Source organism: Xiphias gladius, chromosome 10 (genome assembly GCF_016859285.1).
Source record: "Xiphias gladius isolate SHS-SW01 ecotype Sanya breed wild chromosome 10, ASM1685928v1, whole genome shotgun sequence".
Taxonomy (NCBI): domain Eukaryota; kingdom Metazoa; phylum Chordata; class Actinopteri; order Istiophoriformes; family Xiphiidae; genus Xiphias; species Xiphias gladius.
In genome coordinates this window covers 7,990,282-7,998,209 of record NC_053409.1, presented here as the reverse complement: position 1 = coordinate 7,998,209, position 7,928 = coordinate 7,990,282, and the positions used below count along the sequence as shown (strand labels likewise).

Sequence of the window (7,928 nt, the reverse complement as noted above, 5' to 3'; positions counted from 1 at the left end):
CTCCCTGTTTTAAGTCCTTTATCTTATGCCTAGGTTGAAATAAAGACCTGAAAAGCCGAGACAGAAATTATGTTCTATAATATTGTAAAATATCACAGTTTTTACTACTCCACATAGTAGTAAGAAGAGGAACGGGGGCTGAAATATGCTGAGATTTCAGACTTTCTTAAATGTACCACTTTGTTACCACTTTAACATAACGAATATTCATGTGCTCACTTGTGTTTTTCCTTATTCGCACAGGCGTGACAGTGAAATAAGTGTAATTTTTTTTTAAAAAGGGGGAAGGATGCCTGGTGTTTGTCCTACGCCTCTAATGGGCATCTGCGCCAGAAATGAAGTGTTGTGGCCAAAGCAAATGGCAAGGATGAGACACAGGAGCTTTTAAACTAAAAGCCATTATTTTCAGGTGGTAAATGGTTTGATCATGATGACCATCCAAACAGGATGTTGAATCCTTTGTTGTTTTTTCATTTATGATAATCATGTGTGCAAAAAAACAAACAAAAAAACCCCAAAAACTTGCAGATTTCTCTGTTCTTGTTTTGTTAGCGTCTGGGTTTAATGGGCGCTTTGGAGACACCCAGCAGCAAACTGAATGCACATACTGTCTAGTCCCTGGCGTCCAGAGTATAGAAATAATGTCACCTGTCCCAGTTTATTGAGACTTTGGGCTGCTCTCATCCCTTTTGAGGTTGTAGTTTATAACAGACAGTCTACAAGTTAGAGTTTCCTGTTCTGTTCTCGGTCCCAAATGTTTGTATCAGTATCATGTGAATGAATGTCAACGCGTGGGCCTGACACATGTCCAATAATTCTCTGTTTATATAGTGCATTGTAGTTGCCATTAACCACAACTTTCACAGTTCAAAATCAGAACCTCGTGTATTCGTGACACCACAGCTTAGACTGCCACTGACGCGTGGAAAGATCGCAGTAACTTCAGCTGTCAACCTGCTCTTCAAATCGAGAAAAGTAGAAGAAGAGGAAGAGGAAGAATAAAAAAATTGACTGCTTTACAACAAATTAGGTGATTTAGTCACCGGTTTCTTCTCATGAAACACGATCACTGAGACGTAAGAAATAACAATAACTGTGGTTTTTATTGCGTAAGATGGTGTTTGTTTCCTGTCAACACAACTTAAAAAACTCACTCCCACCAACCGTTGCCTAAACTGGTGCGCCCCACCCGTCATTAAGGGCATTATGAGACCTTCTGTGGTGCTCTTTCATTTCCGCCTCATCATGAGTGAAGGCCTTACAACAGGCAAAAAAGCCCGCATGAGCGTTTCCTTTCAAGGAAAGACCTCTACTGTGGATCAGCAGTCAGGATACACAGCATCATATAACATCACATCTCATTATATAAACTGTAGACCGTCAATAATCTCTACGTGCAGACAATGGGATTTGTCACTGCATGCAGACTGTAGATTGTACACACTACATAGCAGCAGTGGAACATAGCTTTCCATGACTCTGAGCCAATGACGTACATTTGGGAATAGTTCAAATTTCAACATAGGGCAAGAGTAAAGGACCCTAGGGGGGATTTCAAAGCGAAATAAAACTAAAACAGTCTGCAGCATAAACCACACAGGCTATGCAATATGAATGTAAGACGTTCAACAACTGAACAGTGGGGAAATACATGGATGTGAAAGGTGAACATCTGCCTTCTGCCTGCTTCAGAACTGGACTTGAGAAAGTTCAGAGAGCACGGCTTTGGCAGTTTGAGCGCTTTGGTGACAAGAGACGACATAGGTCAGCGTGTCGTCGGGGCCAGGGCTTGGATGACAACAACCAAAAGACCAGTGAGGTAAGATGCTTAGGACCGACCAGGCTGCTGCTCTCTGTTAACTGGTAGAATACATATCAAAACCCAGCTCTTCAAATTTAAGTCAGTGACGTTAATTCAAATAGCCCTCAAGACCTAAATGCCCACAAATGGCCTTGTAAAATATACTTTAGCAGCACTAGTACTATAAAGAGCCATTTACATTTCCATACAGTGTAAACAAGAGGGATTCTCGGTCACTGCTAGTTCTCCTTTCCTTCAGGCCAAATGGACAGTCACCTCAGCAGACAAGGCCATCTGTCAAATGAAGGGGAAGGACACGAAGGTAGAGTGAGAAGGGAATGATTAGTGAGTGCCACCGGCCATTGCTCTGGTCACACACAGCTTCTAACATTTCATCGTATTTAGCTGATTACATTTGTTGGTCCAACAGGACTGTGATAACTTCATCCAGACTCTACACACAATGGAGGACGGTAAAATGCTTGTTGGACGAACACTTTCAACCCTGCATGTGACTACATGGTAAGTAACTTTATTTTTAATAGTATGTTTCAGTTAGTAGCCAGAGTAAAACAAGGGGATACTAGAACCAGCTGATGAAAAAAAGATTGAATAAATAAATGAATTGGTGAATTTTTCTTTTCATCTAAGTAGAGCTTTATTAAATAGCTGGAAACAGAGTACAGAATAGAAAAACATTTAAAAAAAATAATTGTATGGGTTCTTAAGGGGATAAAATGAGGTTCAACAACGTAAAGGAATAGTTTAACATTTTATGAAATAAGCTTATTTGTTTTCTTGCTGAGAGTTAGATGAGAAAATTGATTACACCCTCATGTCTGTGTGGTAAATATGTTGCTAGAGCCTACAGCTGATTAGCTTAGCTTAGCTTAGCTTAGCACAAAGACTGGAAACAGAGTTTACACTTCGATTTTTGTACGGCTTAAACAAAAAAGGTATAATGTGTTAATTAGTTAGCTTTAGAGGTCCAGTAGGCGGATTTTGTTACCTTTGGTCAAAGCCAGGCTAGCTGTTTCCCCCAGTCTTCAGTCTTTATGCTAAGCTAAGCTAACCATCTCCTGGATGTAGCTTTCATATTTACCATACAGACATGAGATTGTTGTTGATCTTATTACCTAACTCTTAGCAAGAAAGTGCATTTTCCAAAATGCTGAACTACTCCTTCAAGTAATTGGGTCATGGGACTGATGGATTAACTTATTAATTGAGCCCCACAAACATTTACGTCTCCTTCAACAGACTTGTAAAAATGAAAAAGTCTCCCTGGAAGGAAAGAAGCAGGTGGGGAAGGGAAAGGTTCCTTTTGACCCTTACCAGCACTTATGCACTTATGGATGGTGAGTACACAACTCTTGTTACGAGAATTCTCTGCTGCTGGTGAAGAATGAAATAGAGACTTCTGCCGGCCTTTGTAAAGAAAAGGTCAATCAACACATGAGCGGTCAAAATGAAGAAAGACCCCAAGCATGGGGAGAAATAAGCATTTATACTTGAGGAATGCCCCCTACGGGTCTACTGTAGGTATTTGTGCTGACCCCCTAGGAATCACACCCGAGGCATCCTGCAGGATTTTGTATGTAGGTGTAAAGTTAAGAGGTGCAGACATCACAATTTAAAGCGCAAAAGGACCTGATATCTTGGATAGATAGTAGGAGGTGGGATATCTCAAGTGGTTGAAACACAAGGAAACTGAAATTACAATTACATTGTTTACAGTTTCTTCATTTCTTAACCTTTCAATTCTCTGTCTTCTCAGATACACATCTGGCCGTCTGTTGAAATTCCGAAAAGATAAAGCTTGGTGTGTGGTTTTGACAGCAAGATTGGTGCACCACTGCTTTTTCTCCACTTGACAGGCAACACTTTGTACTCAGCCGCTCCCTCCAACTTCCTAGGAACAGAACTGCTGTTTCAGAGACATGGTCGGAACCCTCTCAAGACTGAAATGAAACATTCCTGGTACAACGGTAAGCTGCTCTTATGTGGGAACGTGTAACTACATTATCCAACAGTGAACAGTCTGTTTCACGAGACTGACCTTCATAATCGTGATTCGACACAATTCAGTTTTTTGTTTCAAGTCTTCATGTGATCTCATGTTCTAAATGGTCATGACAACATCCAGGCATCAAGGATTGCCCGTGTGTGTAAGGTACGTCTTTAAAGTCGTTCAATACACCTGCACTAACTTCAAATACGGTAGCCGCCAGTGTAAATTGAGCTTGTAGTTAAATGTGTGTGTTGTCTTAGAGTGACTTGGGTGGTGAAAGGATCCTGCAGAAAAAGTGAACTACTTTCTTGAAGGCCCGACTGGATTGTCAGCTTGGCGATGCTGGCTCACCTTCTCTTGTTCAGGATGTCTTCCTTGTCCGAGACCAAAATAACTGGAGGGATAGCATCTTCGATGCCACATATACATATATGTTATACATATTGTGGGGAAAGAAAATAATAGGAAACCTTTTCTGTGTCCATCACAGGGAGTCCTCAGGTGGTCGCAACATATCTGCTGTCTGTGCATACAAGCTGTCAGATATCAGTCAGGTGTTTAGTGGGAGGTTTTTGACTGAGAGGGGGACACATATACAGGAGAGGAGCCATTCCCCAACCCTGGTTCAGTAAGTGTCAAGCCAAGATGGAATAAAATCTAGTCATTAATAGAGGTCATTACTTTTTATTTAGATTTTAAACGTGACACTATCATAATCCTACTGTATTTGTTTTATTTTCATAGTGCATCAATGATGAAATGCGGGCCATAGGTGTGATGACCTCTAAACCTCTCTGACAAAACCCTTCTTTTTGTAAAGAACCACCCTCTGATGGAGGGGGTGGTTACACCGATAACGGGCAACCCTCTGCAGGTCCAGACTGGGACACGATTTTCCAAAATTGTCGTGGACCAGGTCGCATCACTGGATGGACGACAGCATCAAGTTATGCTTATCGGCACGGGTATGCAGTTAGCACGTGCAGGCCCGCTTTTACGCAAATATCACAGAGTATACATGAGGTACATTTGACAGGTGAACTGCAGGTCGGGTCATGCTTCTGTCCCTCAGACTCTGATTAGCTGCAGAGAGCGGTGAGGTTTGGCGGCGAGGACGGCCGCGTTATCGAGGAGCTGCAGCTGTTTCACGGTCCTCAGCCTGTCAACTTCCTCCAGCTCTCCTCCAAAACAGTACGGCTGAGTTTCCTAATGCTGTTCATAATTTGTGAACTACCCTTACGACACAGAAATGCAGCCTTAAAGGGAGACAGCTCTAAATTCTGTTGTATTGCTCTAGGGCCAGCTGTACAGCGGCACCAATAACATTGCTGTTCAGTTCGATGTAAGGGACTGCAGCCGCTACACATCATGCGATGATTGCCTTCTCTCCGGAGACCCGCACTGTGGCTGGCACAAGATCAGAGGCCAGTGTGCATCCGTTGTTGGCGCATCAACTGGGTCTGTGTAAGTCAAAGCTCTTGTGATCTTTTACTTAGAACGCGTTATTTTTTCAAGTGAGCAATTCTGTGGTGTGGGCTTCAATCTCAAAGAGGTTTTCTCTTCTTGAAGGATTCAGAGTCTCGGTGATGGAGACATCAGGATTTGCCCGACCTCTGGCTGTAATTTAAACATTTTCCATATGCTCTTAAAGTACAAGCTAGCACAAGCTGAAAAAAAAAAATGGGTCATGCATATTACCGATTTACTTTATCTCCATGCAGATTTTACAATAATATCTTGGTTACATTAACTAGGATGTTTTACATTAACAATGTGGTAGTAGTATGGTAGTATGTTCAGAAATATAAATTAAAGAATTTGACATTCACCAAGGCAATCAATGTGTGTTTTCTGGATCTCCTACTCAGTGAAAAAGAAACCTGCCATTGTCCACCTCTCCGTCGGGATAGCACAGTTCCTCCCATGTTCCCCTGAGACCACCCTCCCAATCTGCTGGTACTTCTCTGACAGCATCCTCCCGACAGGTCCCCGACACACTGTGCTCAGCCAGGGTCTCATCATCAGACCCTCCTATTCTGATGCTGGGCTTTACAGCTGTGAAACAGTGGAAGCAGTGAAGGGCAAAGTGCACCGGAGGACTGTGGTCCAGTACTTTGTCCAGTACTTTGTCCAGTACTTTGCCCTTGGATGCATCTTAGTGCATCTTAGTGCAAAAGTAAAGTTATCAATCTTCTCTGTAGTTCTGTAGTAAAAAAACTTTACTTTTTTACACATGCTCATGGGTCTTTTTCATGTCATTTTGACTTGCCATAGCAGGGAAAGCCCAGGTGTTTAAACGGGGCGTATCTGCCGCTCTCTTTCCTCACCGTTCTCCCTTCAGTAACGATGACTACTCCTGTGAACCCTAAATGATGCAAAGGATATTTTTCTGTAATATTAAATGTAATATGTGTTATATGTAATATTTAACATATATAATTGATTCTCTCAGTTCAGATGATTCATAATAAGGCACATTTCATACACCAGGGCAACTCAAAATGCTTAATGTAGTGCATTAAAAAAAATTCAAAAATGAAAACAGCATAAAACATTGACATGCAGATCAAAAAAATTTTTCATTAAAATTTTGTGTAATATATAATCCACTTTGAAAATATTAACTTAATAATGACAGAGAACGTACATCTTGGTGAAGTAAACATAAAAAAGATTGTGTTGTTAAATGCCATAAACAAACTTTGATATGCTTGTATGCAAGTTAAACGGTTCTGTATGTTAATTGTTGTAAATAAAAAGAGTGAAAAACAAGCATCGCTAAATGTGGAACCTGTAAATGCAACTAAGAATAATATGTGCAATCAAAATATTAAAGGGTGACACATAATATGTAACACAGATGTGTTACTCATGCGTACGATTTGTTTCATATCCGATCATAATGAATGTGGTACAGTCAGAATTAAAACCATTAAGTAATGCTATTTTGGAAATTTTGCACAGAAATCTCTTACTATAGTGGGAGTCTTGTATAATATCATGGATTGTGGTAAAAAAAAAACCTCCTTGTATGTTGAGTTTAAACCAGTGATTAAAAACCCCAATTCATCTTTCTGTCCTCAGATCTACAGGGATTATATTAAAGAGTTTGAGGCCAAAAATGCAGAAGGTGGGTTTCCAGCTGGTCTGATGTATTGCCATTGTGAGCAGTAAGCCTCTGGATCTGAGGTCTCAACAAGAAACATATTTTGGCAGCATATCAAATCTAAAGCCTGGGGGGAAGTGCATGACTCAAAGACAGATATTAAGATCTTGAAATATATACTCGGACTAAGTGGAGGCCAAAGCAGAGACTCCATGTAGAACTTGGGTGTGCCCTTGTCCTCCCTCCAGTTAAAACTGTAGCAGCATGATTCTGTACCACTTGTAACTGGTAACCTTGGAGAAAACCTATTTGAAATAGCTGATAAAAAAAAAAAAAACAGTTTACTGGTTTGCCAGGGAAGCGCAAAATTGTAAATCACGGTGTTGATAATTGCTTCCTTAGAAAATGCCGATGAAATCCTGTCACACGGAAACTTCCTGGGCCCAAGTGGGCTTATGATATGTAAATAAAACCGGAAATGGTTTATATGCAGCTGAAAAGTAAGACTGCAGTCACTGACGACACCCAGGTTCTTTACCTGCAGTAAACTGGGAGCACCGTCTTGCTTTGCTGTCGTTTAACACAAGGCCAGGATCCTCCTAGTGGCACCACTGTGGCACCACGGAGGGAGTCCTCCTCCTCCTCCTCCTCCTCCTCGGACTCCTGTGGCAGCTAGTGGTGCACTGACATTCAGTTGTCACTCTGCTGTAAAAAAACAAACACGCAGAAAAGAAAAGACACACACGAGTTTGTAAATAAAAACGTAAACAACATGAAGTGACTTTTTTCAGATTTTCACTTTTTATTTCTTCTACGTTTTTTATAAGAATAATGAAACGGAGGGGAAGTCAAGGGAAGTGCCTCTCAACTGCCGAGTGAGTGCGGCTCGCCTGCCACAGGCTGCCATGCGGTGCTCCTCTGTCTCCGTTTCATCCCAACTATAAATAGTCTTCATAACAGCTGCAAGGCCTAAAGCTTCTCACGCTCAGTCATTTTGCACTCTGCAGCTA

At 41.4% G+C, this 7,928-nt stretch overlaps 1 pseudogene; it reads left to right on the top strand.

Moving 5' to 3' along the window:
• The first annotated feature begins 1,206 nt into the window (after positions 1-1,206).
• LOC120795440 lies at positions 1,207-7,594 on the top strand (annotated as a pseudogene).
• Positions 7,595-7,928: the final 334 nt, after the last annotated feature.